Here is a 13354-nt window from a genome sequence, read left to right on the forward strand (position 1 = left end):
GCACATTAAGTAGACTGTGACTAAGAACAGTCAGCATAGATTTACCAAGGGTAAATCATGCCTGACCAACCTGATTGTCTTCTGAGATAAAACAACTAGATTTGTAAATGAAGGAAGAGCAGTGGATGTCATTTACCTCAACTTTAGCAAGGCATCTGACTGTCTCCCACAATATTCTTGTATCCAAGTTAGTGTGTTATGGTTTGGATAGGTAGACAACTAGATGAGTAAAAAATTTTTTGGGTGATCAGGCTCAGAAGGCAGTAGTTAACATGTCATACTGTAGCTGGACGCCAGTAGCAAGTGGAGTACTGCAGTGGTCAATCCTGGGAGCTGTCCTATCTTTATCAATAACTTTAAGGAAAGTGATGGAATGTAATCTCATGAAGTTTGCACATGACACCAAACTGCAGAATCAGTTGATACCAGTTGGACCTAGACAGGCTGGAGGAACGGAGCAGCAGGAACCTTACGAAATTCAGCAAGGACAAATATGAAGTTCTGAACCTGTGAAGGAATAAACCTTTGAAAAAATACAGCCAAGAGAGGGACTGGCAGGAGAACAGCTCCACAGAAAAGGACCTGGGATAGATGGCAAGTTGAACATGAGGCAGCAGTGAGCCCCAGCAACAAATAAGGTCAATGGTAGCCTGGTTTTGTGTTATTAGAAACATAGTTAGTAGATCAAGACACTTGTTAGACCACATCTAAAATAGTGTCCAGTTTCAGGCAACCTGATACAAGAAAGCTATTGACAAACCGGAACAAGTTAAGTGGAGGGCTGCAAAGATGGTCAGGAGCCTTATTAGGAAACACGGAAGTAACTGGACTTGTCAAGCCTGGAAATGAGAAGGGGTCAAATAGCAGCCTCCTAATCCCAACAAGGATGTCACAAAGATGATGCAGACAGGTTCTTCACAGTGATGCATGGGGGAAGGATGAGAGCACAAGTTTAAAAAAAAAGTGCAGACTGGATGCAAGGAAAACCTTTTTCCCATGAGGGCAGACAATATTGGAACAAGTTGCCTAGGGAGGTTGTGCAGTTTCCATTCTTGGAGATTTTCAAGACAGACTGGATAAAGCCATAAGTAAGACAGTTTGACCTCAAGGCTGACCTTGCTTTGAAGGGGAGGTTCCCTTCCAGACTGAACTATCCTATGCATATACGGTCTGTCTAGTAAAGGTGGTCTGAAAATTTCTCCAGACCAAGGCTCTGGACTTCCTGCAAGTACTGTCATGAGACAGTCATACAATCCTTTTCCAGAATATCCTACGTTACATATCTTCTTGACCAGTCATTAAAAATCACAGCTGAAAGTAACATACGCAGAGGAATTTTTCACTCTGCTACCCATAAAAAGCTCCCTTCTGTCCAGAAACCCTTGTTTAAAGAAAAACAATGGCATCCAGTTACCTCCTCACCTGAAAATACCAATGCAGAAATCAATACATCACGTTATCCTTTCCATGGAAGAATAGTAAGAATGTACTAAGCACTCCTAACACAAAGCTGGTGAAGTCCCAGGGTTGTGTTAGTCTTGCAGAATATGACTGAAGCAAAGACAGGTATTTCCCAGGGAAATGCAATGGATCTGGTCTCTCAGAGTTCTGATTTAAGATGTCCAAGCAAACTTTGAGGAGGTTATTTTCTTTAAACTCATTTAAACCTAACTGCAACATATGTAGCTACAGTTAAGAACCAAATCCTACATAGATCAACCAAAAATAGAACTGTAGGAGTACACAATTCCAACTGCTAAGTTGGAATTGTCAGAACATCCAGTAGCACAGTAGATCACTTTTTTTTTTTTTTTAATTGAAACTTTTCCTAGGATTTGATACACATTATTGCAGTTGCCTTCATATATCCTGAATGGTAGTTTCTGCCCATAGGCATAGGAGAAAGTAAGAAAGTGTGAATAGCTTAAACAAACAACATGGGAGCAGGGATAAGGAATATCCCTAATTTTATTTGTAAAGGTGAATTTTAATACACTAAAGAATAAAATTATAACTTGTTATATATTCACACAGTGCATTTCTCCCTAGAAATATGTTACATTTTCTTACCTCAAGTGCCTGATAATTTACTTAGGAACTGATTAACTTTTAATTTCACCATCTCTAGTCAATACTTCATGCCAAATAGAAAAAATAATTGTTTTTATTAAAGGACTGGTGATTTGCTAATTCACTTTCATAATTCAGGTGCTATAATTATAATTAAGGTATCAATGAATTCTCCTAGATCTATCATGCAATATAATGTTTCCTCAGTGAACTACAAATATAGACTTTATAATACTTCTAAGACCATCTTCCAATATAAATAAATTTCCTAGTGTCACTATAAGCCTGGAAAAATCTTATCCAAGAAAAGACAATTCTCTAGCACTCATGGAAAGAGTTCTCTCTTCCCCATTTGAATGGAAATTAACAATTCTAATAAAGAAGGAATCCCTGCTTCTTTCTTCCAGCGATGAAATACTTCTGCTACTGTCAGCAGAACACTGCATTTATGTGCCACTATCTCCAAAAAAATGCATCTTCTTTCCACCAACTCATATTAAGACAAAATGGAACTGATTTTCAAGCATATGAAGGACAGTAAGTTAATCAGGAACAAGAATCAGGGATTTACCAAGGGCAAAACATGCCTGACCAACCTGATTAACCTGATTACCTTCTGTGATGAAACAACAAGCTATGTGGACAAACAGTGGACATGATACACTTTGACTTTAATAAGGCTTTTGACACCATCTCCCCCACAACATTCTCATTTGGAAGCTGAGAAACTATGGGCTGAATGGACTGTTTGGTGGGTTGAAAGTTGGCTGGGATGCTGGGCTCAAATCGTAATAGTTAATGACTAAAGGTCCAGCTGGCAGCCAATAACAAGAAAACGACAGGTGTAGTTCACTATCTTCATCAGGAATCTGAATGATAAGACAATATGCACTCCCCAGCAAATGTGAGGACAGTACTAATTGGAGGGAAAGCTGATAAACCAAGTGGTAGAAGCCTTAATTCAGAGTGATCTTGAGAAGCTTGTGAACAAGGCCAATGGAAATTTCCTGAAGCTTGGTAAGGAGAAGTGCAAAGTTCTGCTCCTGGGGCAGAATAACCCCAGGCATAAATACAGGCTGGAAACTGATTGGCTGAGTCACAGCCCTGCTGAAAGAAGCTAGGACCATGGTGGGTGCCAACAGAAATATGGGCTATGGTGCACTCTTCTCATGAAGGCAGCAAACCTGTAACAGGCTACATTAGGAAGAGCATAGTCAACAGTTTAAGGAAGTTACTGAGTTGATGAGGCTGTACCTGGAATGCAGTTTTTGGCTCTGCAGTCCAGGAAGGATGCTGAGAAGCTGAAGAGGGTCCAGTAGAAGGCCACAAAGATGGTCAGGTGCTTTGAGCACTTGGATTACGTGGAGAGCTTGAGGGAGCTAGGTTGTTTAGTCTGCCAAAGAGCGTGATCTAAGGGTGGATCTAATAACAGCCTGCAGCTACATGAAAGGTAGTTACAAAGGCAATGGAGACTCTTATAAGAAGTGGCAGATGGCAAAACAGGGGGCAACAGGGGAAAGTCGCACTTAAGATTGATGGACATTAGGAGAAATTTCTTCACTAAAGCAATAGCTTAGTACTAGAATAGATCACCCACATCAGTATAATCTCCATTCTTAGAGGACTAAGATTTGGCAAGGCAAAACCATAGCAGACTTGATCTAGAGTTGGTAACTATCCTGCTTGAAATAGAAGAATGGACTAGATGACCTCTGGGGTCACTTCCAAACAACATTTTTTAAGACTCTGAAGATGTGTGAAATAAACAAAGTCAGCCAGCATAACTTGCTTTCTTACACTAACACTTAGAAGAATTATGAAATATTCCTCTTGTTTATGAAGCATCCTGGATAAATTTAACCACATTAGACAAAGGACTAATCCAAAATGGCAGGATCTCCTTTACATCAGCTACATGAAGAAACAATGCTAATGGCTTAGGACAGTACTTTGTCTAAATGCATTGCTGGATGCATTTATTGAATTATAAATCAACACTGAAAGGCAATTTTTCATAGGCAGAATGTGGTCTATATATTCTTTCATCAGAAAACAGACTGAAATGCCAGTCCCTTTCCGATACATTTTAAATGTATTAAACATTTTTTGTTTTTACAAACATGGCACCTTCAACACAAAAGTGCCATGTCTCGTATTTGCTCAAAGAAAAGAATCATGAACTTCATCCATTCCTTGGCAGCTCTCCATGCAAGTATTACACCTGGCTTTACATTGCTGGTGATACACAGGAAGACAATAGCCTGAGGTGGATGGCAGCAAGCCACGCTTTTCAGCTACAAAAACAAAATCCAAGAAAACCGAGAACTCAAACAAAACCTAAGATATTTTTCCCAGATCTCTTATAATTAAAGCCAAGAAGTTGTCCCAAAGATTAACTCAGGATAGATATAAGGCTCTCTAAATATACTAATTCAACACTGATTTGTTTTTCCTCCATTCTGCTAAACAACCTATGGAATTAGAATCCATTAGGAGTTAAACAATGGAGCAAAATAATATGCACATGAAAGTGATAACTCTAATATTTCTATACAGTGATTCAAGACTTCATTTTTTACTTCTTTTAAATGAGATTGAAAATAGCCTACCACAAAAAAAACTTAAAGAAAAAGTGTAATAATTTAAATTTTAATGATTTTAAAAAGTGAATTTAAAACTGTATAAAGTAATGAGATACTAAATGTTGCTCATGTTTTTCAATACAAATATGGCACAGTGTTGCATTCCCACTGACAAGCAATAAGCACTTACCACTGAATTTGGCTTCTCTTTCCTGACTATGAAGAAAACTCCTGGATGAGGCCTATGCTGTCGAGAGGTCTATTAGAAAAACTTGCTTCCTACTATGCGCAATATTTAATATTACATATGCCAGTATTACGCCAAATGGTTGTGTTGATAGTTAGCTAGTGTTTTCAAGTAACAGAGCTGTAGAAATTTATTTGTAAACTACATTACTTGGAGAAATACATCTTATCTCCTTGGGCAAAATAGTTCTGGTTTTCCAGTCACTGCACTAAAATTGAACCAATCGTCTTCAACCAAGCTGATGAGCTGCTCAGTGCTGCTGCAGCCATTGGTCTTACTGAGTTCAGTATTGTATCCAGCTACGTATCAAGAATATATGGGATCCTACAATGAATGGAGTATTAAAAAAAAAACAAACACATAGTTGGTAGTGGAATTATATACAATACAAAAATAGCTCAGGGACAAATCCTGGGAAGTCTTAGAAACCACTCAGAACTGTTTCCTCTGGGTGAGGGAATACACTATGGTCCATTTTATTTGATATCATGGGCACAGCCTTCAAAACAACAAGAGAGTTGCTCAGGACAAGGAGAACAGCATCCCTGCAGTACTGCACTCTCTCACACCCCAAAATCAGAATAGATCCCAAAACCATACATGTCATATCATGTCAGGTAGCACCAATGCAGCCAGTTTGTTGTTTCCAGCATTACTTCTCCACGGCTCTTAGTTTGTCAACGTGTATTCACTATGGCAGTTAACTACTCCTTTGAGGAGCTACAGACATGTCCGGCATTCACTGCTGGAACCATAACTATTCCTTCAAGGAGCTACAGGCATTTCTGGCATTCACTGCTGCAACCACACCTACTCCTTCAAGGAGCTATGGGTACAGCTGGCATTCACTGCTGTAACCACAGCTCACGTAGACATTTCTGACAAATTCAAACCAGCGAGCCTGGATACTGCTGGCAACATGGCCACAGCAAGAAAGAGCCAAGCACAGGCCAGTGGCTAGGGTTTTTAACCAGCTTCTTGTGTGGGTTTCCTGCTTCAGCTATAATGTTGACAGTACCTGAGCTAAGTCGCTTATAGCTAACTCAAACTTGTCCATAAAAACTGCAGCTGCTGTAACACAGACATATCACAAAGTTCAGCGTGCAGAGGCCACAGCTATCATCAAAAGCTCCTCCTGGTGCTGACCACCCCTAGAGTCCAGGCTGGTTGGAGCTCACAGGTAGACATGCCCAGTACAGTCCACATCCCATTCTTGCCAAGTAGGAACTTAGATGGTCACGTTCAGACCCCAACAGGATTGTCAGAAATCCCCACCGGCACTGCTACAGGGCCCAGTCTGTACCCAAGCTCTAACTGGGTCAGCCCCCACTAGTTGTCAGTTGGGGCAGAAGGTTTTTTCCTGAGATCCTGGGCAGACATAAACTAGTTTTAAGTGTATATGCACAGACATACAACCTCAGCAGGAAAGGTCATGAATGAATGCCATCCCAAACACCTTACTGGTCACAGCCTTTTTTTAGGAGTTTGTGTGTATTTGACAGCAGTCTCCCAGCTCCTGAATGAATTCACTAGGAGATAGACTTTCCTCTGGGCCTTTCTAGGAAAGGGTTGGCAGGTTAAGGTTCCTGACTGACAAATGACACCTTCTGGCCAGGAGTTAAAAACATTCCTCAGCATTTCACCCTCTCCAGTTTAAGTGGCTCTCTGCTCAGCTAGATTTTTAAGTGGCTCTCTGCTCAGCTAGATTTTTGAGGATTTCTATTCTGATGTGCATAGTTCTCCCTGGCTGCTCTACAAATAGGTATTCCACTGCAGGATGGTGTACCTTAAGAAGTATTACTCTATCCCTACCTAAAACCAATATGCTTGGACAAATCTGAGTAGCAACAGAGTAGAGGCAAATTTTGTCCAGGATATTAATACAAACATTTCACTCTCTAATATTTCCACAACTCTTATTTAAGCTGACATGAAACTATTCTGCTAAGGATTAAATAGCTGCCCTAATAAAGCATTAGTTTCTCAATTGGATCAAACTAATTTGACTTCTAGTAAGTGGGAAAAACAGCTTAATTAGCTCTATCAAATATATTCTGTGCCAGACTTGATTTTTTTCTCAACATCAGGCAGAACTCATTAAAAAAGAGAAGGCAACCTTTGGCTCATAATTACCTCTGGAAGACCAGCACTTGAGACAATTTCCTAATAGCGAAAGAGGAGTTGCACAGTGCTACCGTTAAAATGCATCTGTTAATTTACTTCTATTTTCTGCTCAGCCTTCCAAAACTAATTACCTAACTTTGAGGTTAAGAAATTTGAGAGTGAGTCTTGGGGAGGGGAAGAAGAGATAATCTAGAAAATAACATTCGAGCCTGGAGGATCAGGGGAAGCTGGATTCCGAAAAAATTGCATTTGTGAAATTACATAAGAAAAAGGCCCCCATATAATCTCTATAAAAGGCATACACTTCAGCATTGTTTTTGTCTTTGCAGAAGTGTTTTATAAGATTGGACAGTAACATGGCAGATGAAACCTACTGTTAATAAATATTAAGTGACGCATATGGAAAAAGAAAAGGGATTTCACATACAAAATGACAGGCTCTGAGCTAACGATAATCAGTAAGAAAATATAACATGGGTTTTGCTTATGACAGGCAGTAGCAGCCATTAAAGTGACTATTAAGATCACTTCTGACAAGGGGAAGAACAATATACACAGATAGAAACATAAAGCCAGGGTGTCCTGCTCTGTATTGATTGCTTAGATAGCATGTTCTGACCTCATCCTACACACATAGCGATCTGCATAAGAGAAGTGATATTGATCCACCATTTTATATTAAATTTTACAATAGATTTTATGACTGCGAGGGAACTATTTCATGCAGTGTATTTCATCATCTAAATGGCCAGCCTAAGGTTCACACGGCAACATCCAGCCGGACACCGTGACCCTGGACACTCCGAGGGCACTACAATCCCTACAGGAATATGTCAGCCAAATATTTCCAGTTGTGGGCAAAGACCCTTACACCAAGTTTAAGGCTTGCTTTGGCTATGCTTACAGCACAGCTGAAGATCAAACCAAGGAGTTTGAACTTAGTAGAACAGAAAAGACCTCAGCAGCACCTCTCAGAGCATCTTCAGCATCTTCAGAGATTCAGCTCCAAGTCTGCAAGTTTTCTAGAGAGTGATCTCAGTGCTTTCTGGCCTACAAGAGTGATTTCCCTTGCTTAATCCAGCAAATCTCTGTCCTGCTATCATCCTACTGTGTAGATCTTTATAAACACCACTTACTATTATTATAGCTGCATCACAGATAGAAGGCCACAATAAAGAATGATATAAGCACCTTCTAAAAAGCTATTTCCTTTCTCTGATAACTTACTTGATCTATAAATTTATTGACAAAGATGGTACCAATCAATTTTTGTTTCACTGCGCAACTTGAAGTATTGGTTTCCTGATAGTGGAAAGAAGCAGGCTAATATATAGCAGTGTTCATTACCAGGTGCTACAGAACTCTGCAAACCTCTCAAAGGTTATTGCTTTTTTAATGAATAAAGTGAATCTACATGTCTGCATTAGGCTTCTGTACTGACTGTGGTGTTCAATACATTTAATAGCTACACTAATATTACTGTATATAGCTACCAAATATGTTTAATCAACTACATTCATGAAAGCCTCAATAAAGAAGATACTCAAAGGCATCACAGAAAACTCCCCTCTGATTTAAAGCTTAGAGAAGAGTAACTGTGATGGTTATGGATCCTGCACTAGGGAAAACATTGCATTGTAACAGCAAGCATCGATATTCATGAAAGAGTTCAGCACTGCAGCCCGGTGATTCCATTTCAAAGCCTCGGAAATGGTCTCACAAGAACCCTGTGCAGGCGCCCCGTAGCTCAAGAAAGCATTGCACAAAATCCACACACACACACAAAAATCTACACTATAATCAGATATATTGCCTTTCCAGTGTCAGCACAACACAATAATAATCTCTAATAATATGCTACCTGAATTTTAGCAGAGGATTCTGTCTTCCTTAGGGGAAGGAAAAATAAATAAATAAATTTACATCTTTCACCTCACCTCATTAATTCTAATTTTCTTTTACCTCATCTTTCATACAAACCCCAAACAATCCACTCATAAAATTCAGAATAATGTCCCATGACAATAAGACTTAATTTGGGCCCCACTTTCTGATAATTTTTTTTAAAGAACATTTACATTCTAGACACAAAAACATATGTTAAGTGATGCTGTTTCCAAATCTTATTTGCCTCAGATTTCCCTGGTAGGAATAACTACTAGACAGGAAGCATATGTCTTGACAGTATTTTCACTTAGGGTGGCATGTTGTTTTTAATGTGGTGGCACTAATCCTCATTCAGACCAACGCGACAAACACCTGAACCAGACTCTTACTTTTTTACTGCAGAAAAAGGAATTGCAATCAGTTAGGCCAGACTTAAGCTTTTGATATCCTTCTCAAAAATTGAGACTGGTTTGAGATGCACACCACAGAAAAGCACAGGAAAACTACTCAGCACCACAGAAAACAGTAAGATTTGTTGCTAAAAGAAATAATGAGAAAATGCAATTTAAGGAAACCTTAAGTATTAGAAAAAAGGTAATGTGTTATAACAGAAGCACAGGAATTATGTCTAGAATAGCACACTTTTTATAGCTATAATTCAATTATTATGAAGTATCTTAAGGTGAGGCTGGAATAAAAATTGAATGAAACAGGACTAAAATCTAAATCATAAAAATGATTATATTTTATGGTGTTTCACCAGAATTATATCTAGGATAATAGAGAATTATACACTTTCACAAGCATAATTCATATCAAGATTTACTCTACGAATTTAACCACAATAGATCTCATGGTAGAAACTAAACAAAAGTCTCTACTTTAAATTAAAGATTATCTGTAGCACTTCAGAGATTGAAAAGGAATATGACTCAAAATTGTTAAAGGAAGAAATTTATGTTGATTAATAAGAGAAACACATTTCAAGCTTTCAAATCCTTCATCGATGAGATGATGCATTATTATCCTTCAGAGCAGCATGCATAGGAATAATATTCCTCATGAGTAGAAAGGTAATTAAATGGGTGTTACTATCAAGGGAAAAAAGATAGTGTTTTTCTGCGAGTATGTTTCCCATCTCTCCCCAAAGAGTAGAGACGCAGCAAAAAGTTTGTTTGCAATAAATTAAAGCCCCAGATGCATCTAAAAATAATTATGGCATGAATCTTCCAGCATGTATAGGCCCAGAGGATTTGTTAGCTCTAAGGATGTGCAGAAAAAAAATCTTTCGGTCTATTAACCTCTTGCAGGGTAAAGAACACTAAACTCCTGAGAGGCAATCAGGACTTAATTTTTTTAGGCACCACTTCCCAATAATCTTAAAGAACATTTCCACCGCAGACACAAGACTGTGTATTTAGCAATAGAGTTTCCAAATCATCATCATTTTTTTTTCCAAACCTCTTGTCCTCTCCCAGGAGCCTTTCCTCACACTATATTATATAGAGGGCTTTTGTTAAGGTCAGTGGTCTCTGGATCAGGCTCTTAACCACAAGACCTCCTGTCGTAAATTTTCACCATAAAAATGGTGCTAACACACTTACCTGATTTTCCTCTTCCCAGTTTCTTCTTCTCTTGGTAATCAGACCAGTCCTACTTGTTTCAGAGAAACAGATAAGATTCAAAATGGTTTTTTTAAATGCATCTGGAAAACAATTTTCCAAATATTAGCTAAACTTTTGCAAAATATTTTGGTGATAGCCAGCTCTATCACCCATTTACCAGCAAAGACAATGAAGTAGAAATATTAATTAGTTTGTTCAGTGCACTTAAAATGAATAATATCTTCACTGCAGAGGACAGGCTTCTGCTCAGTGTTTACCCTTCCTGCCTCCCATCCACACAAGCCCATTGCCAGCAATTTCTGGCACCTTTCTAGAGTGTTTGAAAATCAAGAAAATAAAGTGATCAGCCAATTACAACATCAAGTCTAGATGGACATGACTGGTGTCATCAAAAAACCTGATGATAAAAGACACAGCATTAAATTAGTAAGCAGCAAAGATGCTTTAGGCTACCTGGGTGGTAGGCTGCCTGCCACCACCTTTTAGTAATAAAGCTGCTTAAACTAGGTATTATAATTTTCTGTGGCAATTTTTAGATCTCTTTCCTAAGAGTCAGATTCTTGCTCTTTTTCCTGTATCTTGCATATTTTCTCTGCTAAATATACACACATGCTTTCCCTGATGAACATCAACAGCATTACAGGAACAGCTCCATAACAGCTGACTGGATGACTCCCTAGAGAGGAGGCAAAGTTTGGTCTTACACCTTTTATTTAAACTCTAAGAAAATGAACACAGTAGAGAAAGTTGATTTGAATTGTTTCCTTTACACATTTTATGATTTGCTGCAGTGTGAAAGTCTTACAGTTGACATGGGGTTTTGGGCAGGGTAGAAATGGCTCTGATGGTAAACAAACCCTTCAATGTTTCCCTTCTGATCTTCTGGGAAACAGACTCGCTATTTCAGAACTAACACCCTTTTCTTCACTTTTAAGAATGAAAAAAGTTTAAAGAAAGAATACAAAATTATAATCCAAAATGCTTTAGTTAAGGGACTCTACAGAGAATATTCTGTTGTTTTACTTTTTACTGTAGGCAAAACACACATAAGCAAGGTGGCACTGTAATAAGGTGTGAAAGTGCAAAGGCATTCTAATGAAGTTCATTAAAACTAAAATTAGCTGAGTGCTTTTGCTATGAATTAAGAGACCTCTTTTCAGATTTTAGGATTTACAGTAGAAAACCTGTATGTGTTAAAAAGAGGTGGAAACATATGCAAATATCAAGCACATTAACAAGACTAAGAAAAACACAATATTCTCATGCCATTAAGGTCATATTTCCCTTTCTCATATCCGAATATTTTTAAGATTCTTATCTTGTTACTAAGACTTGGAAAGAAAGTGGCAATAAACTAGGAGTGCCAAAACCAGAATTAGAATATTCACCCACCTCAAGTTTTTTATTTATTCCTTATTGGATACATTCAAGAATGAAGAACATACATTTCTGGTAATTCTGAAGTTCAGAAATCTGCTGTTAAATAGCAACATACTGGTTGCTAGGTTACATCATGCTTTGAGTTATTTAAAATTCATAGTGGAGGACCTTAAAGTGAGAGAAGTTTGCGGACAGAACACCATTTCTGACAGTGGTATATTTACTCTAAAATAAGCAACCAAAAAAACCCACAAAACTAAACCACACAAGATTCCCATGCACCATCTTCAAAATGCGATGGACTGTAGAAACCAGTTCTTCAGACAAAAGGATAATTCAGCCACCATGGCCAGTCAGTCTTGCAGACGAGCATGAAAGTGCTAACACGATTTGTCAGATGATGTAAAAATGCAGTACTAGTTTGTTTTACCTGCACTTGTATATCCACTTTTTCTGAGCCTCAGAAAGAAATACGAATAACCATCCTGGCTGCTGGAACATCTCAGATGTAAAAGTATCAGGACAGACTAAGTGAAATTAAGAACTAAGAAATCTCCAAGTCCTATTGACAGTCCCTGAACACCATTCAGTCTTTTCTTCCTGTAGCACTAATACTTACGTCTAGGTATGATCTGGTACATCCAGGTAAAGTGTATCTACATCGAGGTAAGAACTATGCTGAGGCAACACTGAGTGAAATACTGTCCTCTTGGGTCCTCTTACCGTCACTTGTCTCTAAGAAAAAGCCTGGGACCACAGATTGGTGCTGAAGAGCAGAATCAATAAATCCAAACTTTTCTAAGGAGAGAGAAAGCATGCAGAGGTACTGTCAAATTACTCTGGAATAACAACCTCCCTGATGTCTACAAAAGTTTCCATGCACTGGAGGAGGGAACACAAGCAGAATTTGGAAAACACTGAGGCATCCCACTGTTGCTACTTGGCCAGTAGCAGTGGCACATTCAATGAAAAGCAGTCTCAAGGGTGGAGATACAGTCAGAAGACTAAAGAGAGAAGAACAGACTGTTGGGGCCAAGCAGAAAAGGACTGTGTCTACCTGACACCATCTCAGTAAAGCCAGTAATGTCAAAATACAGTCAGCTCCCTACTAAACCCCTTATTTTATCCCCAAACCTCCAAATCAGGCCTTTCTTCCATATATACATGATGCAAGTGTTTTCCGATGTGATGTAAATGCTTTTTGAACTCCAGTCTTCATACCTGCCCTGTTTTTCATCTCAGACTTCATCTATTAGTTTTGACTGAACCTGAGCCTCTTTTCTTCTCCAAGAGCTCTTCAGTCTGCTCTCCCAAATCAGGAGAGGCATGCAGCAGAGCCCCAAATCCCATATCTACACTAAATGCAAAAGAAGGAAAGAAAAGAGAAACTGTGCTTGCTCCTAGACAACTACATGGCCTCCCCAGACCACTCAGTTCTT

This window comes from Dromaius novaehollandiae, chromosome 2 (genome assembly GCF_036370855.1).
Source record: "Dromaius novaehollandiae isolate bDroNov1 chromosome 2, bDroNov1.hap1, whole genome shotgun sequence".
NCBI classification, from domain to species: Eukaryota; Metazoa; Chordata; class Aves; order Casuariiformes; family Dromaiidae; genus Dromaius; species Dromaius novaehollandiae.